This window comes from Callithrix jacchus, chromosome 11, assembly GCF_049354715.1.
Source record: "Callithrix jacchus isolate 240 chromosome 11, calJac240_pri, whole genome shotgun sequence".
In the NCBI taxonomy this organism is placed as follows: Eukaryota; Metazoa; Chordata; class Mammalia; order Primates; family Cebidae; genus Callithrix; species Callithrix jacchus.
The window spans coordinates 71,827,720-71,854,726 of NC_133512.1; the positions used below are offsets into that span (position 1 = coordinate 71,827,720).

Below are 27,007 nucleotides of genomic sequence, written 5' to 3' on the forward strand. Positions count from 1 at the left end.
AGGGTCATTTTAGGGTTGTGTTATGGAAAAAACCCTCTATATTAGATTTAGAAGTAAAGATCCTTAAAAATATACTTGTAAGAACTGCATTGCAGGCTTCAGGAGACAAGTCCAGCTCTTCAGTCAAAAACTGGACTTCTGCCAGACCCTATCCTTTCCTCAGCCTAAAGTCCCTTCAAAGACTTCCCTATGGGATCAAGTGAGGAAAAAGAGAGCTTGTTTACTTCAGGAGTATGGAAGGAGGGAGGACCTTTTCATTTATGTTAGCAAACTCGAGGGAGGCTATTTGAAGATGGTGCCAGTAACATACAGTAGAAGTCGCCATATTTGTCCAGTAGAAAAAAAAGAAAAAACACATTTAGGGATGCATAAAAGTGCTACAGTGCTTATCTGGTGAAATTAAACATTTAGAATCTGTCAGATATCATTTTAATTTCAAGAATGCATGAATGAAATTTGTTTTTCGTTGAAGCTGTTTTTCATCAGTTGTACCAAATGGATTCTTTGGATTCTTTTCATCCATTGTACCGAATGGATTCCTACTGGCATTTAGAGCCCAGGGGCCAGGAATGCGAAAACACCCTGTTAAGAGGGACAGGCAGGCACATCCCAAAACCCATCCCATCCAGAATTCCAAGCAGTATTCCTCTCCATGGAGGAATATTCAGACTCTTTCACCACCAGGCAGCTTCTCTACTCTTGCTGCCTCAGATCTTTTCTGTCTGTTGCAGGCAAGGCTTGCTGAGACTTCTCAGTTAACCTTATGGCAGCACCTAGCTCCTTAAGGTGTGGTCCTCAGTACCTGGGAGGCCAGGTCATTTTGCATCCCACTTCAGACCCTGTTGAATCATTATCTACATTTTAAAATTAACATCATCTCCCAAGTGATTCATATCCAAATTAAAGTTTGAATATTCCAGCATGCAGGCTGACCCTTAAATGATTGATCCTGGCCCAGGGACAGAATCCCCTATTTAGTGGAAGAGACTTCTATGAAATTACGGAAGACCACCCTCCCCAAGGCTGCTGAGGAAGCTTACTTCAACAAACCTCTCTAAACTGCAGGAGTTGATGAAAATCAGTTAGTGATGCTTTTGAACACACCAAAATACTGCCTGAGGAAGGCAGATCAGGAAACTGTGAACAAGTCAACTTCTGAGACAGCCAGTCACATGGAAGGAAAGTCACACTTCCAGGGTTTTTACAGAAACCAAAAGATGCCCAGAATCTGAGCTGGCATCAGGCTAATGAAATAGGAGCTTTCCAGGTGTTCCTCTTTTTTCCTCAGAAGAATGAATTACCCAAGCTGCCCCTCAAAGTCTCAATAAATAAGGAGATCCTTTTAGTTATTTTAGCTTGAGAGCCTAGAATTTCAATTGACTCCTTCAGAAATTTGGGAAATCATTGATTAAAACAAATATCAGAGTGATAGGTGAAAAATGTGACCTTTAGTTTCACATGTTTAAGACAAGTTATTTAAAAAAAAAAAACAATTGCATGTTCACTAAAAAGTACTACCAACAGAAAGTTTTTAAAACTTATATACACCTCTGGTAAAATGCTTAAACAACATAAATTGTAATAGAGAAATAAAATCATGTTCTAAAGGAAGGGATTTGAAATTAGGCTTATCACTCTCATGCTTTAAAAATACTATGTTATACTATAAAAATAATTTTGTATACCCTATGTAGACTTTAAATTATCAGTATTATATTATAAAATTAGCATTCTATTCTTAACTCCAAAATGTCTGATAACACTTTAATGTAATTCAAAACAGTGCCCTGGAGTGTTAGGGAGAAGTTTTCTGCTCTACCTCATCAGGCATGATGAGATGAACACGGGGTTTGGTCTAATTAGTTCTAGTGCTATTCCCCTGAGCAATACTTGAAGGCATTATTTAACTTGAGAAATTAATAAGGGCAAAAAAAAGGAAAATGTGTTGATTCAAATATAAGCAGTTTACTAACAGTTAACTTAGGCACTGTTAACTGAACGTTTATTAGAACCATGTTTTAATCGTGGCTTTTCTGTGGGTCACTAATCTGTGTTTACTAGATATTGGTGAACCTCTTGGCCAAGAATGGCTGGGTACCCTCTGAATCTGTGTCTGGAGTCTCAGCTTTCACCTGGCATTCTTCACCACTTCTGCCAGAATCCAGGAGCTCTCTCTCATGACACCTGCAGTGACCTCTATTGGCGTCTCCTGCTTTGGTTGGAGGTCTTGAGCGAGCAATCGCAAGGAAGCTTCTCTGTCATTGTCCCTTTCTATTAGGACCTGGCTTACTGGTTCCCAACCAAACATTAGTGTAAAAGGCAAAAACAGCCTATCCCCACTTGGCAGAGTGATCCAGAGCTGTCACACGGCTCAGTGTCCTTGCAGGACCACTGGCTGTCTCCTCCTGACCTAGCACTATTGCCACACCAGAGTACTGGCCATGAAGCTCAGTGCATCCAGAATCCACACATAGCCCAGTACCTGGTTTATTTCTCAGCTAGAGTGAAAGAAAACCCACCAAAGCCTGATTTCCTTGCAAAGTGAAGGTGTTGGGAGGCAGCCTAATATGGTTGTTAGGACACAGGACCTGAGTTCAAATATTGGTGTTCACTTGGCCTGTGTGATCTTCCACATGTGTCAGGATCTCCAAGCCTCAGTTTTCTTCTCTAATGTAGCTCTCAGTGTGCTAATTACAAGGACAAAACAAGAAAATCCACATAGAACACTTAGCACAGTGCCTGATGCAAAGGGTGTGCTCAATAAATCTTGGCTGGTATTAGAAGTCGAGTCCCCATTTAACAAGGGGCTTTCAGGCCATTCCCATTTGCTCCCGTCCTCCATTTGTTTTATTTAGAGTTTGGGAATAACTTGAAAAATGTGTATAATGGTCTATAGATCAGAAACTATCAAATCTAGAGCCATATTCCAACCTCAGTTGATTTGCACTGGTGGAAAGGCGCCTGTGGGCACGAGATTCCAGATGGTCTCCATCCTCCTAGAAGATGTTTATGTTATAATCTAGCATACTACATGAAGTTATACAAGAAATATGCTATATCTGCCCTTCAGAACTGTTTCTTCATAATGAAAGAAAGAATTTCTCTGGATTCACCATAGGTAGCAAAGCCTCAGCTACAGAGGTTTTCAATGCGGGCAGGAACATAAAGATCATTTCTTATTTACATTTTAGTCTCATATACATTATATTTAATGAGGATTTTTTTCCTTCCCCATGAATACATTTCTACGTTTACTGACTTTGAGTTAAAGATTTGCCATATCTACTGATATCCTCAGTAACACGCATTTTAAATGCAAACACTCGGAAACCCTGAGTTTTGTATTTTGAGCACCTAAAAAATTCTAAAATGCCATTTAAAGCATGACGTCTCTGCTGTTGATGTCACCCTCTTAGTTTGTGAGTCTTATAAAATGTGTCCCTAAAAAACTTGCTCTGTCATTGCCCCTTCCTATTAGAACCTTGCTTCCTGCTTCCCAAATACTAACTCAGAACACCAAAACATCATAACCATTCTAGATGTGGTGATCCACAACTATTGGTTAATATCCTTCATCAGAAATTCGCCTTCATTGGTTCCATAATTTTTTCTATAAACTCTTAATGCTAAGTGATTCTGAAGCAGTTGGTTTAGGGACCACAACTTAGCAAACAGTGATCTAGGTCAGAGGTCAGCCAACTACGGCTCTTGCCAAATTCAGTTCACCATCTGCTTTTGTATGGCTCTTGAGGTAAGGTTGGTTTTTACATTTTTAAATGTCTTAAAATGTTAAAAGAAGAATAGTGTTTTGTAACATACAGAAGCTATACAAAGTTCAAATTTCAATGTCCATAGAATGTTACTGGAACACAGCCACTCTCATTGGTTTGCGCATTCTCAATGGCTGCTTTTGCATTGCAAGGACAGAGTTCAGTAGTTGGAGCAGAGATCATGCAGCTTGGAAAGCCTAACATATTTACTGTCTGACTCTTTACAGAAAAATTTTGCTAGGTAGTCACAATAACCAATGATGCTTCTTTCTAAGGATTTTTTAAAAAACACCTGAGTAAGAAAGTAACGTGGTGTTTCTGTGGCACAACTTCCCTAGGTGACAGAGGAGACAGGAGTGACAAATGGGAAGTGGAGGGGAGGATTTCCCAGGCTTTCTGCACAACAAGAAGGGGGGGAATTATATTCTTTTATTTCATTCATGCCTGTGAAGAGCACATCACTTCATTAGAAAGGTGGAGTTCATGCACGTGAAATATCCAATAAATATTAAAGGAGATATACTGTAAGTCTAAATCCTATGATGCAAATAAAAGTGAGAGGAATTTAGGAAAAGAATCACCTGAAGTTAAGATTAAAGATGTACAGAGATTTAAGGTGAAAGGGATAGAGAAGGGGGAAAACATCCCATATTGAGTAGTTCTGTAAATCATGAGGCCTTAGAGATGAGAAGAGCTAGGGCCCATTAGCATAGTTCTTTCATGAGCAGAACTCTGGTAAAAGTTCATATTGGGATTTCTTGGGTATGAAACAGAGACAGATAATGTTGGGTAATTGAAATAGGGATAGATCCTCCTGTAAAGCCTTGAATGCCCAGCAAGAGAATCCAGACATACACTAATGAGCAATGATAATGAACAGTGTGGGTGCTTCATCAACATATCAAGGACATGTGTTAGAAAAATAAATGACCACAATGTAGAATCAGACTCAGAAAAAGGAAAAAAATCTAAGAAACTATTTTTATTTTTAAATGAATATGCAAAGAGTTATACTTTTACAGCCCTCTTTATACCAACTGTACAAGAAAAGAATAGAAACACCAAAATTGTGGAGAGGGTGGAAGCCTTGAATAGATGTATGCCCTAAACTTTTCTTAAAACTCTTTTAAGTCTCTTTTTTAATGATGCTGTCCCACAAAATATCTATAATCAAACTAAAATCTGACTTTAAAACCAATGCATTTAATCATGCCTGTCCCAACCCTGCAATCATTGGCATTCACATCTAATTTACAGAAAACTCAGTTCTGTGGTCCCATCAGCCTTGTTGTGCAAATATCCAGCGAAACTCTAGTTCCAATAAAAGTGTCATTCTGACTGCACATTTATCTGTTTCTTTCTCGAGAAGCCATTTGTATGTTCATAAGCCTCATAGAGAAATACACACACACACACACACACACACACACACACACATACACACAGTGCATTTTTAAATTGTTTTACCTGGCAGGAAAAGGTAGTTACCTCTAAAGCTTACAATGGCAGCTATTCAAAGGCAGACTGTGTTATTACACAGTAGTTTAAGAGAGGAAGTATAATTTCAGTGGTAGGAGACATTCATGTAGGCCGAGGCAGTTACCCAGGTTGGACTTCAGCCAGAATATCTGAATTAACTGAAAAAGGTCTCATTCGCTGCCAGTGGCACTGAATCACTAATGAGCATGAATGTGAAGTCCTGACTCCAAATTGGTCTCAAGGCTCAGATATAAGGTTGAAATAAGGACAGTAATGCCTTGTATTTTGTCTACAATCCATTAATTTGCCTATCATGCCAAAGTCTCAGTTGAGAGAAGTTCTTGCTGCCCACATCTTTATACATTTGTATACTTTCTGAAGTCATTCCCTGACATTCAGTTAAACTGTACTGCACACAGGCAGGGAGCGCCATGCACACAGAACCTATGTCCTAGACCTGTGGGTGTGGCGCACTGACTGGGAGTGGTCCAGAAACTATTGTCACCAGTGCTCAAAGAAAGACGTAAAAAATTGAGATTAAGCATTAAAAACTTTTATGGCAAACTGACATGAGTAATTTTATATCAGTTCAATCAAATAGTTTTTAAAATAGGGGCTTATATTTTTCTGTTTTAATTTTCTAATAATTTTCTTTACAAACACGTTGGCTTTTGATGGATTTGAATTTCTAAAAAAAAAAAAAAAAAAACTGGTCTTTTACTAGAGATTATTTGAGAAGCACGGCCCTGTCTCAGACTTACCTATCCTATGAATGGCACCCCTGGAGTTGCCCGATATGGGTACAGGTGCAAAGAATTGAAGAAAACCGGATCTGCCTTGGACACTCAAAGGACTAAAAGAAGAATTTTAATTTATCTAGAAATGTTTTAATCACTCAGAGAGAAGTGAAGTATGGCAAAATGAAGCCCATGGCCCGGATGCTGTCTGCACTGAGCTGTTTAGGAAGAAATTGACCTCTCTCTGGTCAAACCTTGCCAAATATGAACTTGGTTTTGAAGCACTCATACCCCAACAAATATTCAGGCCATTTTGCTTTTGGAATTGTGCCTAAAGCAGTTCTATTTCTAAAACTCTGAGGTGTAGAAATGTGAATATACGGAGCCAGATACATAGTAAGTGCTCAGAACATACTTTTTTCTGGCAAAACCCTATCTCTACAAAAAACACAAATACAGGTGCATGGTGGCACATGCCTGTAGTCATAGGTACTCAAAAGGCTGAGGATCACCTAAGCCCAGAAGGCCAAGGCTGCAGTGAATGGTGATCGCACCACTGCACTCCAGTTTAATCAATAGAGTTAGACCCTGTCTCAAAAAAAACACTATCTATAAATAAGAAAATTAAATGTGGGAAGGGCTTTCACCAGACAGTCACCTTGGTTGACTCTACTGACGATAAACCATGGCAGTGTTCCTAGCAATGGTCTGAGAGGCAACCTGCTCATGGGGGTAAACAAAAACTTGGAATCTCAGAAAATAAGAGTAAGAATTCAAGCTTAAAGCCTGCTGCAGCTGATAACTGGTCTCTGACAAGTAGTCAGCTTTGGGTCTTAGAGCAGTTTGTGCAATATCCCAAAGAGACTCAACAGAAGCAGTGTGCAGAAGCCAGCCCGGCAGGTAGTTCGCTTCCAGGATATCTGCAGGGGCTGGGCCAACTGAGCCAGTTCTGAGTAAACTGGAGGTGAGCAGAGGGAAGGAAGGAGAGCAGCCAGACCTCAGGGCCTGTTTCCCTGCTGGGAATGATAGTCCGGGGTCCCAAGGACAAAGAGGAATGCCCAGCAGCTTCAATGACTTGATGCTGAGTGACAGTAGAGACATGGACTTCCAGAAACCACACTCACCAGGAGGCTTCTCCTCTTTGGGAATGGAGAATGTTGAATAGGACAAAATTTGAAAACTACATCTGTTGTTTACCTGATACACTTCCTCCAGGAAAACATAATTGGTTAAAAAAGAGAGAAAAAGAGAGCATAGATGTCGTTGTTGAGACGGAGTCTTGCTCTGTTGCCCAGGCCGAAGTGCAGTGGTGTGTGGTGTATCTCAGCTCATTGCAACCTCCACCTCCTGGACTCAAGCCATCCTACTGCCTCAGCCTCCCAAGTAGTTGGGACCACAGGTGCACACCACCATGCCCAGCTAATCTTTGTATTTTTAGTAGAGACAGGGTTTCCCTATGGTGGCCAGGCTGATCTCAAACTCCTGACCTCAAGTGATCTGCCCACTGCAGCCTCCCAAAGTGCTTAGATTACAGGGGTGAGCAACCACACCTGGTCAAAAAAGAACACTTAACAATTCACTGTGTAAAACTAACTGAGTATGAAGACTAATGAGTGGAGCGCTTTTTCCCTAGCCCACCCAACCTGATAACTCATCTCACAAGTAACATATGTAAAAACGTTCCTTTTAACCATCTTAAATAAAATGATTTCTTTGGTTTCTGCATAAACTCTACATTATTCATTGCTCCTATATTCCAATTCCCGGATGAAGCAGATCAATCCAAAACTGGAAAAATACCAACTGAACAAACCATTCTATTTCATAATGAAATCTACATATGCTGTAGTAACTGAGAATGAGATAGCATTACTGTAACATTTGCTTTTGAATTGAGCAGTCCAGGGCTTTACGTGATTTTGGTCCAAGGGATAATAAATGTTCAGGAGAGCAACTGCTTCTGCAAGTCAATTGTACCAACTCTTTAAGCTTAAACATGGAACAATTTTATTTTTAAAATGTCCTACATGCCTGGAAAGAGCAGTGGCTTTAATAAAAATAGACAATACTGATGATGAACATAATAGTGATATTTTATACTCATCTGTTACCTTTTTAGTTTTGGATTCAAAAATGCATAAATTCTCTTCTGGGTTTCCACCAGCTTTTTATAGCATAAATCTCTGTTTTCATTATGGGAAAAAAAGGGGGCAGTATAAAATATTGGCCATAATTCATAAAATATGGAGGCTTGTGGCATTGAAGTAACTGGTTTGGGTGAGGTAAATTATCCATTACATCCTCATCAACGTCTTTAATGGTTATTTTTGATTATTTAGTATATTCATTAATATTTTTAAATTTTCAGTTTATTGGTTACTGTCTCTTCGAATTATTTGATAACATAACTTCCTCGTTAATATTTCTTTAAAGTTTCAGAACTTTTGAGGTAGTTATCCTCTCCCCTAAATTGGATTGCTGTCACCACTATTTATGACTTCCCTCTTCACTAGTACTTTGAGAACACAATTTCTGTTTTCGGAAATCTCAAAGTTAACTCTCAAAAAATGTACGTCTCTGGATGGTTCTTCAAACCTATAGGTCAAGTATGTGAGAGCATACTTTTTTTTTAGTACAGAAAGCTCTTGAAAGTGGAGAGCATTTTAAGAAAAATGAAAGAATGGTCTGGGGAACAAAGTGAGAAAACATACATGTTTTTCTAATCTTCCTAAAAGGAAGACTGATATAACAGAAGAAACATACAGGCTTAGAACTCAAAACTCTTAAAAGATGAAAGCCCAGGTGTGATACCCACACACCTAGAAACTCTATGTGAACAGGCAGAGACAGGAGCAATTCATCTTTGACTGCCCCGACAATAGAGAGGTTAGGATCCACAGAAATACTGACAGCTGTGTTGTTCAGAGTATCTCCCCATAACCATGTTTCATGAGGAGACAATTTCTCTTCTGTTTATTTTCTGATTTATTTATTCAGCCCTGGGTAACTTTTATAGGTATGGTTCGATTTGATTTGATTTTTGCTTTTCATTACACCTTTCACTCAATGCTACTTATTTGGTTTTCCTTTTGGCTTGAGAAATATCCATGCTTTGAGTATAAATTCCCACTTAATTTAAGGAAATTCTCTTTTCTCTTCATTTGTTAGTTCATGAAGTGCCCTACAACAGTACAGGAACCATGTGTTAAGAACCATCAGATGGGGCTGGGTGCAGTGGCTCGTGCCTGTAATCCCAGCACTCTGGGAGGCCAAGGTGGGTGGATCATGAGGTCAAAAGATCGAGACCATCCTGGCCAACACAGTGAAACCCCCTCTTTACTAAAAATACAAAAAAAATTAGCTGGGCATTGTGCCACATGTCTGTAGTCCCAGCTACTCAGAAGACTGAGGCAGGAGAATTGCTTGAACCCGGAGTCAGAGGTTGCAGTGAGCCAAGATTATGCCACTGCACTCCAGCCTAGAGACAGAGCAAGACGCCGTCTAAAAAAAAAAAAAAAAAGGCAGCATCAGATGGCAAAGCTTGGACTCCACATGAAGTGACTGTTAGTTTTCTTAGCAATCAGAGATGGGCCCTTCATAGATTCACACTTGCCCATTTTCAAACCCCACTGTGTTTGGGGGCAGTAAAACAAACAATGATTATTAGGTTCAAAACTAGGTTTAAAATCCTAGCTCTGCCACTCAGTGACTGTGTGACTGAAGATAAGTAACTTTTCATCTCTCAATCTTCAGTTGCTTCATTTGTAACATAGGAGGGTAAGAGAACCTACTTCTCATGGCGTTGTGAAGATTTAATGGCATGATCTGAAGTGCCTGCCAGAGTAAGAACCCAGGAAATGTGACTTGTTTGTAGTTTTCCATTTTTCCTTGTTTTGTGTAATTTCTCTCCATAGAGCTCATGAAGCTGGCAAGCTGGAGAACTTACTGCTAGATTGTGTACATAAGTTGAAACAGCTGCTGAAGAGAAAAAGAAATCAACATCATTTTGTACTATCCCATAAAACACATGGTTTACTTAACTGAAACCCTCTAGGACTGGGGCATATTTTAGGCACATACTTGTGTAAGAGGACACAGAATGTGCATTCCCAACACATTAAACCCAGCATAAACCTCTCATCTCTCCTGAATGTGCAGTGCTTTTCAAAGAGCTGTTTTGCATATTTGATTTTTTATTTAAGAGACAGGGACTTGCTCTGTCACCCAGGCTGAAGTACAGTGGTGCAATCATAGCTCACTGTAGCCTCAAACTCCTGGGCTCAAGTGATCCTCCCTCCTCAGCCTCCTAAGTAGCTATGACTATAAGCACACACACCATGCCCAGCTAATGTTTTTATTTTTTAAACCAAAGGATTGTTTAAGGCCAGGGTCTCCCTATGTTGTCTAGGCTGGTCTTGAACTCTTGGCCTTAAACCATCCTTTCACCTCAGCCTCCCAAAGTGCTGGGATTATAGTTGTGAGCCACTGCACCTGGCCTTGATATTTTTTAATTAAGTTTATATCTAACTGTCATTTATAATCATATTCCATTGTCCACATTTTCTGAAAGATAGAATGTGAATAATATGAGGAATATGAATCTCCCCAAATCTTTGTGATTATCAAATTGGCCACTGCTTTAATGCTCTCTTTTACTCTGTACTTTTACTCTGTTCTTACTTTACCTTTTGGTCATGGTTTTGGCCACTCTCAGCTTCCCACAGCATCACACTAAGTAATTATCTTTTCATTCTAGACAATGAAGTTAGTCTAGTTCTGTAACTAAACAGTTCTGAGATCCCACAGCCTAAGTTAATCTGAGACAATAAACCCTTTGATGGGTTTCAAATAGTGAGAAAGAGGTGTCTGGGGCACAATGGTGCTTCGTGAGTAAATGGAAAAATTGGATAACAGGCGGAGGAGAACTAAGGGTCTGCTGTGCGGGGAGAAGTCATCCTGACGAGAAAGCCATAGGACAGGCCAGAATACACTAGCAAAGGAAAATAAATGATTGAACCTATCCTAGGAATTTAAATCTGTCAAAGTCATTGACGGGAAAGAGGAGACTTTAGAGGAGGGTCAGCGTAGTCAAGATCAAGGACCAAGGAAGGCAGAGGAGGCTATTCCTGAGCTGCTAAAGATCCAAAAAGTGACCTGGCAACATGCCATAGTGACCCAAAGAAGAAATATGTGTGCTCGGAACAGGTTCTCAGAGAGGTAAACACAACATATGGGTTGTAAACCCGGCAGCTGCACCTCTCTGCTGAGATTGCGGCACAGAACGTCTACAAATGGCCAAAGCAGTGCCTGGCACACAGTCAAAGCTCCATGAAGTTTGCTTTCCTAACTTAGCAGGCCAAGAAGGTACTGACCAGGGATATTGTCCCAATTCTGCCACTAATTATGTGATTTCATGCTTCATCATTAAATTGCTCCGCTTCCACCTCTATCAAAATGGATGGGTTGGGGCTAATGTTTGCTCTAGTCTACTCTATTATTTTTCTCATGGTCAGGTTATTTAAAGTTAATGTGTGTCTTATGCTAAAATATAAACTGGTTTTATCCTCCATTGAAAGGAAATACATTGTTTACAAAAATAATTTTTAAAAACTGAAGTATCAAACTACAGAATTCTTTTTCAGTATAAATAGTGCTGTTGTTTTCTTAGCAAGCATTCTTTAAATACATGTCACTTTGGGAGGCACTAGGGATGCAAAATCAAACAGGATGTGGCCCCTGCCCTCAAGAGACTTATAATCTACTTAATCCAAGGCACATAACAATGAAGCGTCCTGGTGTATTCCAGGAGATGTGATGGGAGTGCAGCCAGGGTATCAATGGGGGTGGGGGCACACGGGCAAGACTGGTCAGTTCTACCTGGGAGAGAGAGAGTGGTGACAGCATTTCAGAGCTAAGACTTAAAAAGACGTAAATTCTTGCCAGGGAATCAGGATGGGTTAGGAGTTCTAGGTAGAAATTGCCCCAGCAGGGCAAAGAAAGAGTTTTCGCACATCCCATGTGTTCTGAGAAATGCAAATGAAGTGATACAGACAGAGAGGGGCTGCGAGGTGGGACTTTGTACGCAGTGAGGCTGGAGCCTAACCATAACCCTAACCCTGGCAGGGCCAGGTCATGGAGTAGCTTGTATAATAAGGAGTTTGGACTCCATTCTGTAGCAAATAGGACACCAATATAGAAGAAGAGAGAAGTACTCTGCTCAAATTTATGCCTTAAAAAGGTTCCTCTAGCAGCAGTGGAAAGAATTGATTGAACAGGACAGGAATAGAGGAAAGGAAGGAATAAACATCATTTACAATACTAGAGGCAAGAAGTTGAGCTACTGGGGCTCTAAATCAAATATTAGGAAGCAAGAGTAGAGAGAAAAGGTCAGTACCAGAGATATCAAGGAATGACAGAATGTGAAAGGGAGGATGGAAAAGACAAGTTTGCAGTGAGCCCCAGGTTTCTGGGTTGGAGAATGGTTTGCTAGGACCATGACTATTGGAGAAGGACCACGTTGTTGGGGAAGAGATCACATTCGTTATTGGATGTGAATCTGTGGGCCTGTAGAAGAGTCAGTGTAAATACCACTAGACAGGTGGGCTTGACCTCGGTTTTGGTAATATGAGAGGCCTGGGGATAAAATGAACTCAACCCGGGAGAATGCCTCAGTGAGAAGAGAAAAGTGGGTGCCAATGGAGGAAGCAGGTGTAGCAGATTCAGCAAAATAAAGTTGTACCTTTGTCTTAATAAGCTGTCCAGATAGACAGTGCTGGGCCTGCAGTAGCCATTCAATCAATATGCATTTAATGATGAATAAGTAAATAAGTGAAGGAATCCTTGAGAGAGAAGTGAGGGACACTTAGTATAAGTAGCAGAGGTCAGGCTTAGAAAGGCAGCACTACCAATTCTTCTCCTGCAGACAGGAGCTAAAACCATGAGTGAAGGAGACCCCAAGGGAATGTGTATAAAGTGAGAAAATGAGGACTCAGAAGTGAACCCTGATCTCATTAGGAAGGTAGAGGAGGTACATTCTCCACAATCCTCTGTAATACATTAGTCATCATTAGTCAGAGCAGCCCAGTCAGCCAGAGCAGCAGTTAGAGGCACAATTTGACCTTCATCCATAGCAAAGAAGTTAATGTTCCAGTTCCCCTTCACATGGGAGGTAGACGAGGATAGAGGAGGCATGAAATGTCAGCTATGATGAAGTGCCAGGTTCAGTATGAGCAGGTGCCAGCTGTGAAGAGGTGCTGTTGGGCTGTAAAGTGTGGTTCTAGACTTGTTAATTCCATTAGGAAAAAATCTACATCAGTCCCCACTGAAACTGTGTGAAGAATCAGAGCTGAGAATGAGCCCCACGGTACTAATGCAGCTTTAGAAAGCAAAACACACCCACAGAGTCCCTCGGTGGGTCCAGGTGACACAAGCACACTTCCTCTGTCATATGCAGGTGACAGAGGTGGCTCATGCTTTTTCAAACCCTATATCTCTTTAGTCAGTGAGGTTGTTGGAAACCTGAAAGCCAACATCGTTTTTAAGCTTCCTTGTTAAATGACTTGAAGATGGAAAATTGTTCAAAAATAAGCTGTCAACTTAATCGAATTCAATTCAGCTGAAAAATATTGTGAGATCACTAAAAGCTAATTGCTAACAATAGGATTGTTAACAACATGATTGTTAACAAGCATGGCCCCTGCCTTCACTATTTTTCTTAAGATTAAAACCAAAATAAAACATGAAGTTATTTAGCTTAGAAGTCAACTACTAGTGAGTTTAAGTGCTGATTTTCCTTTTTTCTGAAAGATTTATATCACTTCTAGTGGCTGTCATCAGCTCCGTGATGATTCAGTGGGGAGACCTCATATGTCCATCTGTAGAGGCAGAATCCAGTGGCTGGAAGTTCCCTTATGGTTCCAGCATGCCACAAGCTTGTAATACATATATCACAACTCAACCAAGGCACATTACTGACAACACAGGAGAACTTCCTTCATTCTGTCATCTAGGTAACAGAGCAATAAAATATTCTTGAAAACTTCAGAGTTGTAGAGGGCTCTCTGCCTAAGCATATCTGGCTCCCTAAGTGCCATGCATCTGTGTCTATTCTCTTTCTAACCCTAGTTCTGCCCATGTGGGACTTCATAGGGTCTCTAACTTTTTCCTTAGTAAAACAGCAGCTTGGAATGATGCCCCTGAAAGTGATGCATCTAAGAAGCAAATATGCAAGAGATTGCGATGTCCCGAGAACCTCATCCTCTGCCACTACAGCCCCCAGGCCACCAAGTGGTCGTTGCTGCTAGCCTTTTCTGTTTCACTGACTATAAAACCAACAAGCAACATCCAAATAAATATTATAGGTCTTTGTGCTGACCCAAAAGATTTTAGGACAAGATCATGGCAAGTAACTAGTCTAATAGTTACATAATACCCTCCCATCTTGCTATGGCAAATTGGTATGGGGGAAAAGAACTCTAGACCTGGAGTCAGAGGGGCTATAGGCCAAGTGTCAGTTCTGCCATCTCCCTGTTGCATGCCTGGGACGCCATCAGAACTCGAGCTCCTTCTGTAACATATGTATAGTTATTCCTTTCCTGTCTCCTTCACACAGATTTCATAAAGAATGTGACAATATATCCAAAATTGCCATTTCAATGACAAACTGCTAAGTGAGAGATACATCACAGAGAAACAAAAATTGAGTATTGGTAAAAACACATTTTCTTTTTTTTTTTTTTTTTAATTTTTTATTGGATTTTAGGTTTTGGGGTACATGAGCAGAGCATGCAAGACAGTTGCGTAGGAACACACATGGCAGTGTGCTTTTCTTTTCTTCTCCCCTTCACCCACATTTGGCATTTCTCCCCAGGCTATCCCTCCCCACCTCCCCCTCCCACTGACCCTCCCCTTTTCCCCCCAATAGACCCCAGTGTTTAGTACTCCCCTCTCTGTGTCCATGTGTTCTCATTTTTCATCACCCGCCTATGAGTGAGAATATGCGGTGTTTCATTTTCTGTTCTTGTGTCAGTTTGCTGAGGATGACGTTCTCCAGATTCATCCATGTCCCTACAAACGACACGAACTCATCATTTCTGATTGCTGCATAATATTCCATGGTGTATATGTGCCACATTTTTCCAATCCAGTCTATTATCAATGGGCATTTGGGTTGATTCCAGGTCTTTGCTATTGTAAACAGTGCTGCAATGAACATTCGTGTACATGTGTCCTTATAGTAGAACGACTTATAGTCCTTTGGATATATACCCAGTAATGGGATTGCTGGGTCAAATGGAATTTCTATTTCTAAGGCCTTGAGGAATCGCCACACTGTCTTCCACAATGGTTGAACTAATTTACACTCCCACCAACAGTGTAAAAGTGTTCCTTTTTCTCCACATCCTCTCCAGCATCTGTTGTCTCCAGATTTTTTAATGATTGCCATTCTAACTGGTGTGAGATGGTATCTCAATGTGGTTTTGATTTGCATCTCTCTGATGACCAGTGACGATGAGCATTTTTTCATATGATTGTTGGCCTCATATATGTCTTCTTTCGTAAAGTGTCTGTTCATATCCTTTGCCCACTTTTGAATGGGCTTGTTTGTTTTTTTCCTGTAAATCCGTTTGAGTTCTTTGTAAATTCTGGATATCAGCCCTTTGCCAGATGGGTAAACTGCTAAAATTTTTTCCCATTCTGTTGGTTGCCGATCCACTCTAGTGACTGTTTCTTTTGCCGTGCAGAAGCTGTGGAGTTTCATTAGGTCCCATTTGTCTATTTTGGCTTTTGTTGCCAATGCTTTTCATGTTTTCTTTTATGCAAGAAGTATTTACTGAGCACCTACTCTACACTAGGTACTGTGCGAGGAACTAGAGAATGAATACAAACACGAGATCCCTGCCCTCAGGAAATTAATCCCTTTTCTCCCATAGGGGAGAGAAAACTTATCCCAGAAACTTGCGCCTTTTATTCCAGTTGTGACAAATGTAAAAACTTTGGCCCAGAGACGTTAATGTAAGGGGTTGTTAAAGGTTGAATTGTGTTCCCACCCCCAAATTTACATATTGAAGTTCTTACCCCCAGTACCTCAGAGTGTGAACTTATATGACATAAGGCCATTCCAGAGGTAATTAATTAAAACGAGGTCATACTTGAGTAGGATGAGCCACTAGTCCAATAGAATTTGTGTCCTTCAGGAAAGGGAGTACTACACATTGGGGTCTATTGCGGGGAATGGGAAGGGACAGTGTGGGGGGAGCTGGGGAGGGATAGCCTGGGGAGAAATGCCAAATGTGGGTGAAGGGCAGGAAGGCAGCAAAACACACTGCCATGTGTGTACCTATGCAACTATTTTGCACATTCTGCACATGTACCCCAAAACCTAAAATGCAATAAAAAAGAAAAAAAAAAGAATTTGTGTCCTTACTAGAAAGGAGAACACTGGAGATGCCATCCCCTGTGGGCATGTCCGTGAACATGAAGGCAGAGATCTCAGTGATGCAGCAGAAGCCAAGGAATGCCAAAGATTTCCATCCAACTCCCGAAGCCAGGAGTAAGGACTGAACAGATCTTTCTCCAGCAACCCTTAGCAGGAATGAACCCTACCAATGCCGTGATCTCAGACTTCTAGCCCCAAGAACTGTAATATAGCAAACTTCTATTATTTAAACCCAAACGGGGGAAACACCTTTACCAATTCGTGGTCTCAGTCATGGAAATGGGAAGCAGCCTTGAGGTTTATGCAGCTATGAGAGACTATGGGGTTTAGTTTAGAGAAGTCTGGGATGTTACCTCTGAAGTGACCCTGAAACAAACCAAGATCTAAAGGAGAAACAGGACTTAGCTGGGTCAACAGGGCAGAGAAGCAGGCTCGATGACCTTGTGGTGAGAGGGAGAGTACAGAGTCTGTAAGAAGGTCCCTGTTGCTGGAGGAGACAAAGCTAAGCAAATAGGAGAGAGCACAAGAACCAGGTGAGGCTAGAAAAAATGGATGGGGAACAGATCAGGGTCCTATAAGGGATTTTCGCTTTGTTCTTACAAACATGGGGAAGCCAGTGACAAGGTTTTAAGTAGAGGAGTGACATGATCAAATTTATGCTTTGAAAAGACTGTTGTAACTACACTGTGAAGAGCAGATGGAGGAAAGTATGAGCAGGTGGCAGGTAGGTTGGCTGCAGTGGGCCAGGCAGGACCTGACCATGAATTACTCAGACGCAGCACAGGACATGAGAATTGAGGACTATTTAGAAAATAACCACAAGACTTGAAATCAACTTGAGCTGCTATGGTACAGGTTGTTACTGAAATGTATTTTATGGTGTACTTATTATTGGACTCAGATAACTGTTCAAATATGGTCCAGGGTAAATGGTGGCATTTCCTTAAAACATGATGACACATTACATTTGTCTAGGCATTGCAGCTGAGCTCAGGCGCTGACGCTGTCACTGATACTAGGACTAGGTATTGACACTCAACGTTTTCTCCACCTTGGTATCTTTGTACTTTCAGTTCATACTATGACTCATTTTTTTATGTATCAGTGGGAAAGAGATTAGCATGCTTACCAGAAAAATTGTACCAAAATAACAAAAACTAATGCCTATTTAACTGCTGTGCCTCGGAAGTCTGCCCCAGTCTTGCAACAATTGGAGAATTCTCCCATTAACAAAATACATTTTACATGCTGTGCATTTTAAAAGGTCAAATCTGTGGAGGATTTTATTTCATCAGAGATATCAAATAAAATCATAGTCATGAGTCATTCAAAAACTCATGGCTCAAAAATAGGCAGAGTGACAAAAGATGCTCCACCTCCCACCCCGCTTCTCTTCCATTCCCATGGCTAGGGTTGCTAATGGATAAAGATGGTTTCCTGCTGAAGCCATCGAGAATCCTTCTCGGCACAGCACTCCAGGCAGCCAGTTGATCAGAGTTGGCAGGTGAATCGACTCATTTGCCATCTCCATTTTAATCCTACGTAAATCCCTTATTCCCAAAAAATATTGACTCTAAGTGCATAGTTACATTTTACTCCTACCATAGGTATAGTTTGCCTGTTTTCATCAACAGCACCTACAACAGATGGTGTTGTTGTCTTACTCATATCCTCTCAGCTAACCCAAGTCCACAGATGGCTGTGGATGCTTCTAGCAAGATGATAGTTCTGCCTCAAGCACCAGCCTCTTACTCTCTAGAGCTGAAGAACTTTCTGTGGCACCACAGGTACTTTCTCAGCATTAAAGCAGACACAACCCAGAATGCAGGAGAGTTAACACCCTAGAAAAGCAATCCTTATCCCCGCCCCCACCATGTTCTCATGGTTTCTCAGAAGATCCACGTTAAGACTAAGCCCCAGCTGCTCAAAGCAATAATCTACTCATTGACGTTTCCCTTCCCTGACTCACTGGCCCCATTCTTTGTTTCATGCTTCCTAGAGTTGAGTCCTCCTCTCAGGGTCTGCTTTTGTCAGAACCCAAACTAAACAACATCCATGATCATCTATTGTCTTCATGATATGTAAAACACTGACTCACCAGTAGTTCAGGTTCCTCATAGTGATCCACGGGCTGCAATGCAAGCTGTGACTCTCTGCTCCACAGAACCATTAGAATCATCTTTTCTTCTGCCTGGGAAGTTCTACAGGATAACCTGGGGATACAAAAAATAAACAGGGAGAAAGAGAAAGAAGTCAGTTGCATCAAGAATTCCCACTGTAAAGCAAACAAGTTTGTTCTTAATCCCTATTTCTTGCTATTGTAATTATGAGAAAATACATTGCAGGGGTAATCCTCTGATGATTTTTGTGCTTTATCTCCACAGCAGTAACAAGTACTATTAATCAGGAAAGCCACGGTCTTAAGATTGATTTCAAGCCTTAGATTGTTAAGTTAAAACCAGAAATAAACATCAGTTCTACCTATGTTCCAAATCTTAGTTTTATAAAGTAAAAGATCTAGCTATGGAGATCAAAGCAGAGATAGAAATAAAATTGCTCTTAATATTAATAGATTATGCTAAGAAATCTTACTTAAAATGACACCAGGCCAGAGTCTCACATGCTTTCTCCTAACATCCCAGTAAAGTGCCAAGACATCAAAAAGATAGTATCAGGGATTCATGGATTCTAGCAATGATTGATTTTTACCTATAACAAAATAGGTAAGTATTTTAAAAAGCAATGTTTAGCCTTGAAGATTAGAAGAGCGTGACACTGAAAAATATTTACTACAGAAAACAAGAAACTCAGAAAACATACTTGGGATCCTCAGATGCTAGAAGATGTAATATTTAAAAGGCAGAAATGGGCACAGCAGCTCAAAATGCAAAAACCACACACAAAAAAAATTATTTACAAAGTAAGAAGGATGAAATAGACAAACCTGTGGGCTTGAAATTACCTCAGCAGGTGAAAACATTCATTAACATCAATGAGCACTAGACATGCTGCTGCAAGGAGTTAATGATGTAGAGGTCAGCACAAGGAGATCTCTAGTAATGGAGCAGCAGGGCTCAAGTTTTATTCCCACTCAACAGCAATCGCATGCACATCACTCTCCCAGTAATTCTGGTTTAGATTGGGTGTTTCAAATAGGAGACCAAACCCGGGCTGGGGAGGTGGCGGGAGTAGTGTGCCAGAGTTACCGGAAGAAGGGAAAGAAGTGTTAGAAGGAAAACCTTAAATTTGATAGAGTTCACCTGAGAAAAGAATGATTCGTGAATTGGGCAGCCCCCAAACCAGAATAGGTTCATAGACACCCCAACACTGTCTCATGGTAGATAGAGATTTATGGACAGAAGGAGAATAACGTACAAATTGAGGTACAGCTCAGAATGGTTACAGCACAACATTTGCCCGATTTGAACACAATTCGAACAGTTGGCTGCCTTTGGCCGAAACTGATTGGCACAAGAGGTTATCGTCTGTTTACACATCCAGTTAGGTTAGTTCACTGTGTACAGAGAAACCCTTAGGCTGAACTTAAAATATGGAAAGAGGCAGCTTTTGGCTAAGCTTAACAGAAATGTGAACCAAGAGCTTCGACTATGACCTCTTGGAGGAGAGGAAGAAGCATGTCCCTCTTTTGATAAATATTGATTGTAGGGAGTCAAAGGACAAAGAAATTAAGGTCTCTTACAAAAGAGTCAAGATCAAATCTACAAATAATACAATATCCTTTGATTAGCACTTCTTGAATGTGTACTAGTCACCTGGGAACCCTGTCAAGATGCAAATCTGATTCAGTATAAGTCTTGTGTCTGAGGTTTCTAACTCAAAAAAAAGAAAAAAATCCCAGGTGAGGCTGATGCTACAGGTCTGAAACCACATCTTGAGTAGAAAAACTTCAGAGAAACCATGAAGGAAATGCATTTGCTCTATTCCAGGAGAAACTGATGAAAACAAATTAACTCCTAGGCATATTCTAGTAATTTATAAAGCATTAGAAAGGATTTTAAAATACAGTTTTTCAGAGAGGAAAATGAAAGTGACTTACCAATTAAAACTGAGCAGATCCAAGCTTCTCCTCTGCATCACTAAATATCAGAGGACAATAGAAAAATCTCAGCTGGGTGCGGTGGCTTATGCTGTAATCCCAACAGTTTAGGAGGCCAAGGCAGGAGTATCACCTGAGCTCAGGAGTTTGAGACCAGTGTGGGCAACATGGCAAAACCCCATCTATTAAAAATACCAAAAAAATAGCCATGTGTGGTGGTACATGCCTATAGTACCACCAGCTACTGGGGAAGCTGAGGCGCGAGTATCGGCTGAGCCCAGGCCGTCGAGGCTGCAGTATGCTGTGATTGCCCCACTGCACTCCAGCTTGGGCAACAGGAGTGAGATTCTGTCTCCAAAAAAAGAAAAATCTCAAGGAGCTTGAAAGAAAATTGTGATCTAGTTTCATCTGAAACTAGAATTCACATGGAAGTGCTTAGGAAAGAAGCCGGCTATATGGATTTTCTACTGCTGCCATAATTAATTTCTTACAAACTTAGTGGCTTAAAACAATACAAACTGACCTTACAGTACTGTGGGTCAGAAATCCGGCATAGATCTCACTGGTCTAAAATCAAAATGTCAGCATAACAGCATTCTTTTCTGGATTTGCTAGAAGAGAATCAATTTCCTCAGGACTCCAGCATCCCACAGCCTGCAGCACCCTTCCCCTATCTTCAGAGCAGCTTCAGCAAGTCAAAGCCTCCTCACGCTGCCATCTCTAGCTGCAGCCAGGAACATTTCCTCACTTGGAAGGACTCATATAGTAGATTGGATCCACCTGTATAACCAGCTATACTCTTCCCATCTGAAGGCCTTTAGCCTTCATCACATCTGCAAATTCTCTTTTGCCTTGTAAAGTAGCCCATGCGCAGGTTTTGAGGATGCGCATGTGAATATTTTTGCCGGGAGCCACTGTTCTGCCTATCACACCAAACATGCTGTTTCTGAGAAAATTATTTGAGGACATACATTGTGAGAGGAATCAAAATTCAAAATCCCCAAGTAGAGAAGTACTCGTATAAAAAGAACTGTGGCAAGCACTACAACTAGTTAAGTTGGGTAAATCTAAGTACTCATTGTATAAATAGTTAAAGGAAAATGCAAAGTTAGAAGCAATTCATAAAAGAATCATGGTGGCATAATCATTGAAGCTGGGGGCACAGTCTACACTAGAGCACAGAGACTGGAGTAAGGTTAAACCTTCTCATCTAACCAGGATCAAGAGGAACTTAAGGGAAGACTCCAATGGAATAAAAACAATGATTGAAAAAGATACAGCAAATTAAAACAAGTCATAGTTCATACAGCACAAGGCAGCTTAAAAGCACTTAAAAGTAAGCTTGAGAGAACAAAAAGTGTAAAACAGTTAAGGAAAAATAACATGTATCTGTTGTGGCATTAAATTGTTGAAGCTTGCTGAAAAGCAGACCTCTACCTTGTAGAACTAGAATTTGAAATGCATCAAAAGCATTAAATGGAACAAATGCACCACTTTATATTGATAGAATGTAAAGTGCATTATTATTTAGTTCTCATTAATAGTTTGCTGTTATCCTTACTTTGTTCCAGATAAAGAATCTGAGCCTCTGAGAGGTTAGGGGACTCAGTTACAGTCATGCATCTGTGAGCCACAAATCAAACCCAGGGTCTCCCTCACAGCCCAAGAGTCCATCCTGACGGCATGTGCTCACCCATGTATGTGAGACCACATAGCTAGTGAGAGGTGGGGCTGGAACTAGAACCCAAGTCAGTTTTACCCCATCCTCTGCATGTATAACTTCTCACTCTACCACCTCAGAAAATGTGTTCCTGTTTCTATCTTTGCTTCATAATTAGGACCCCTAAGACACCCACTGATTTTGCCAATCTCTGCCATTGTGAGTGAGTTCTCCTATCTAGTCTTATCCCCTCCCCAATGGGGCAGATTCTGGGGATTCACCCACTGAGAGATATGCTCCAGCATCTTCAGAAGGATTTGGGTGCCTCATCTCCCAATTAAGGTGAATCCCTCCCCTGGTGCTATAGATCACATCCTCTCTCATCTGATGAAATGACTTCACCAGTTAGCCTCTTCCCTCCGGAATCTTCACACTTTGTCTCTGCTCAGGTTCCTTCTCATCTGAATGTGGGCGTGCTTATCCCGCCAAAAAAAAAAATCTCTTTTTGGAGGGCTATATTCCCCTGGAGCCACTATGACACTGCTTCTTCACCCCCATGACCATTTCTCAGTTCCCCTTCTCGCCTTCCATTTATTCAGACCCACTGCAAACTGATTTCTACCTTTGTCTTAGCAATTAAACTGCTTCCACTGAGGTCACCAGTAATCCTGACAAACCAATGAACAGTCTTGAATCGTGAATATTTACATCTACCACTTCTTTAAGCTTTCTTTCTACTTGGCTCTCTTACTTTTCAAATCCTTCACTCATTCTTCTACAAACCGAAGGATTTCATTTTCATGCAACACAATTTTACTGCACTAAGTTTTACCTGACACATCTCTGAGCACCCGCCAATAGAGCTAATTACAATGGGACTAACACACACCTAAACCCAAAGTTTGAAGTGCAAACTTCAAAATGTAGTTCAAACTACATTTGAACCCATGCTCCCAAAGGCACCTCAAATTTATTTTTCCCATAACCTAACTCACAAGACTCCACTCAAGCCTTTTTTTAAATCTCAGCCAATAACACCATCATCCACTCAAGTTTCCAAGCTATCATCTTTTCCTTTATAGCACTTCTCCAGCCCCAGCAAATCTCCAGGATTCATCAGTTCTCCTGAGTATCTTTTGACTCTGTCTCTGTATTCTACCCTCCTCACCCTTCATTACTGACCATTACTGAGCCATTCAACTGTGTCTACTGAAGAACTCACTGTGTGTCAGGTATTTGCTAAGTACTGGGAGTACATGATGAAGAAAATAAGTATAATATCTCCACTAATGGAATTTATGCTCTAATGGGGGAATGGACATTACATAATTATAAAATTATGACATTCAACTAATAATTATTTAATAAATATAATTACAAATAGTACTATATAAAAGAAAAATGCAGGATACAATGAAAAAGTATAAGGAAACTTGATTAACAATGAAAGGTCAGGGACATCTCTGAGAAAGTGATACTTAAGCTAACAATAAAAAGGGGTCAGACATAGTTATGTGAAGAGGAAGAAAAAGTGGACAAATGAAGGAGTTTGTGCAAAGGCCCTGTGGTTAGAAATACCTGGCTTAAGGAACATCAACAATTGAAGAGGAGTGATGCATGTGCTGGTTGGGGAATAAATAGGAGCCAATTTCTTCAGAGCCTTGTAGGATTTGCATTTCATCTCAAGTGTAATGGGAATTCACTAAAGGATTTTCAAGCATAATCAAATTCAGTGGCATCATCAAATTTGCTGTTGTTTCTGCTCAAGCAAGAGAAAATAAGGCATAAATTACAATGGTGGCCACGGAGATAAAAAGAAGTGGATTTGAAATAGACTTTGGAGGTAGAATAGGCAGAAATTTGGTAGTAAGGAAGGAAAGGAAAGGGAAGTGTTAACAATGACTTTCAGTTTCCTGTCTTAAAAACTCTGAGGGCAGAGAAATTTCCCAAAATAAAGAACACTAAAGAATGAAGAGGAGATTCGGGAGGAAAGATCAAAGATTCCATTTCTGTGTTGAATTTATGATGCTTATAAGACACCAACAACTCAATAAAGATTTATTTAACATTGGTGTAAAATACCAAAACAGACATGTAATCCATCTTAAATTACTTTAAAATCTTTCTAGATGGATTTCTCATGAACAAAAAATAATCAATGCTATACATTCACCATTTTTTAAAAAGATGTCAGAACCAGATTTTTCCATTTCCAAGTATTGATAGCCTTCCACATTTTCTTTGCCAATTTTTTACAGTGTGCTGTAAACCCAGAGCAGGTTTCTCTCTTCATTGCCCTTATCTTGTTCAGAACATAAATAAAAAACCCTTTGTAGCTGTTACCCTTATTTTCTGCAAGACTCACCTCACTCTGAGTTTTAGCCTCCCTAGCACAATTCTTCTTCTTCCAGTCCATTCTTTTATTCCTATTTGAGGCTTTTCATCTTGCCTGCTTTATTTTGAACCTATCCTTTATGTAGCTGAGCTTATCAGCAAACAGTATATGCAGATTTATCCTTTTTGATAGTCATTGGGATTACTTGAAATGGTTGAATTGCTCTCTCCATAAGGAATAAAGCCGGGGGAGAAATGGCCATTTGAAAACAATTTTACAGTGTTTCTAAGAAAAATGCTTTTATTTAAAAGATACAGAAAGGATCACTTTTAAAGCATTGCAGAGAAAGCCTCAACTCTCCACAGTAAAAAAAAAAAAGAAAAAAAAAAAAACAATTCTGCAGATCAAAGATGGCAGCCATGTGAAATTTTCTTTGCAAATTGAAGGCATTGCTTGGCTAACACATGGTGGTGTGATGTTTGAGTACTGGCAGCAGTGTATCTTCCACGCTTGCTAAGGGACAGGTCTTTTCTTAGCCTAGGTCAGTTTCATTAGGAAAAATTGCCCTTTTACCTACTTCAGGAAGCTTAAACAAATTATCTCAAAGAACTGCAGGGATTAACCCATTTAATGAATTTTAATAAGGAATACATGAATTAGTCAAAAAACAGAAAAAAATAGTGAGTAACATTGAACTAGTTCTGATGGAAATTAGCTCATGGCTCTGCTGGCTTACATTTACCAAAGGCTGAATTTTTGATGGAAAATTTAGCTCTGTTTTCCAGGCTGTGGAAAAATGGGAGTATCTTTAAATTAAAGATTAATTTTATTAGTGCTATTTTTCTCTGCCAAATTAACCCTAAATGGAGATTATAAAAGTCTTGGGGCTTTTTTTCCTCTTTGGGAAACTTTTTAAAAACCGTTTCTTGTATTGAAAGAGTTTCTCACAATCCCTGAAATATTTTCAGACATGTGGTGGGAATGTGAATTCCCTTTATTCCCTACAATCCTTCATAAGAAAGGATAACTTAAGAGGTATAAGGGTCTGTGTGGGTGTTCAGATGAGTTTCCTGTCCTCCAGGACGGTATCACCGAGACTGAAAAAAAATTATATTTATTACTTTCTCTTTTTTTCTCTCTCACACATGTGATATGTGCATACTTTTGTTCTCTCTTTTCACTTTTGTTCTCTTTTTTATTGCTTGAGAAATTTTTTTAATTGTAAAATGCACATACATAAAACTGACTATTTTAATCACATCTCAGTATACAGCTCAGCAATGTTAATTGTGTTCAAATTGTTTTGTCTCCTTTTCTTAAGTAAAACAGAACACACAGCATTTGATAACCAAGGGCATAGAAATGTGTAATGAAGCATATCTTTATTTAAAAGTGGTTCCTACTTCTTTTCTACTGTTTAAAGAAAAAGTGAAAAAGAAAGTGTTTCCCCAGCATCTCCATCATTTTTACTAACTGTAGAATCCCTTGTGAAATTCATGACATTGTAACAGTAATCTTCAAAAGCAGAATCAGATGTTCTAGCAAGTATTTCAGCTAAGGGAGAAACTATTTCATATCCTGCAAATCAAAGTTCAATGTATCAACTGGAATACAGAAGTATGTTGAAAGACAGTTCTGTTTGGGAAAATTCCTGAAAATGTTGAAAACGTGTCTCAGCATTATTCCAAATTGACACTAGTATGATGGATTAAAGTTGCCCTTCATTGTATTTTGAACTCTTATTTGAATTGGGGTGATTTTAAGGAAGTTCATCATCTTGTTGCCCTGTGAAAGTAAACAATAATAAAACTCTTACCACACAAATGCACACCAGGGCTCTCCACTTGAGATCTACTGTAAAGACATTGATGTTCTTTCATTTTGGCTATCATGTGTCAGAAGTAAGTTCTGAAAAGAGTCACTCTGTAATGTGTATCAAGCAATTTGAAAATGGCCCTTTGTGACACTAGCATTGGCCACAGTGTTCTGTATCACATGAGGTGACCTCAGTCCAGGATCCCAGTGAGCAGGCAGTCAGCCCAGTGCAATGATAAGTATAGCAAATGGAATGTTCTAAGGTTTCTCAAAATCAAGTCTCATGATGTTAAAGGAAATAGTAAATATTTTCAGGGCTTTTTTTCTGAATCAAATGGATATTACCTGCAATAGATGTTACTATTGTGTTTTTATTTTAAAATGGTTACCAGGGACATATATAAATTGTTCCCTATATAGGGTGACCAGATTTAGCAAATAAAAATATACAATTCCTAGTTAAATTGAATTTCAGATAAACAAGAATAATTTTAATATGAATAGGTTCCAGAAGTATCAAATGATTTTTAATAGCAGTATGTCTCATGTAATATATGTCTCATGCCATATATGGAACATACTTATACCAAAAAAATTATTGTTTTCTCTGAAATTCAAATTTAGCTGGGTATATATTTTATCTGGCAACCATATTTCTGCAGTTCATTAAAAATTGTATTTAGGGCTAGGTACAGTGGCTCACATCTGTAATCCCA

The 27,007-nt window shown here is 39.9% G+C and overlaps 1 protein-coding gene and 1 long non-coding RNA gene across 47 annotated transcripts in view; one reads left to right on the forward strand and one right to left on the reverse strand.

Annotated features, from left to right (window-relative positions):
- The window catches only part of MAGI2 (membrane associated guanylate kinase, WW and PDZ domain containing 2), a 1,508,583-nt gene that overhangs the window by 1,293,440 nt on the left and 188,136 nt on the right, over nucleotides 1–27,007 (forward strand). The gene's annotated exons all lie outside the window — the stretch shown is intronic.
- The window catches only part of LOC144578385 (uncharacterized), a 285,723-nt gene that overhangs the window by 94,107 nt on the left and 164,609 nt on the right, over nucleotides 1–27,007 (reverse strand). For both annotated transcript variants that reach the window (XR_013524050.1, XR_013524049.1), the window contains exon 3: nucleotides 18,523–18,637. This is a non-coding gene — a long non-coding RNA (uncharacterized LOC144578385). The remainder of the gene's footprint in view (nucleotides 1–18,522; nucleotides 18,638–27,007) is intronic.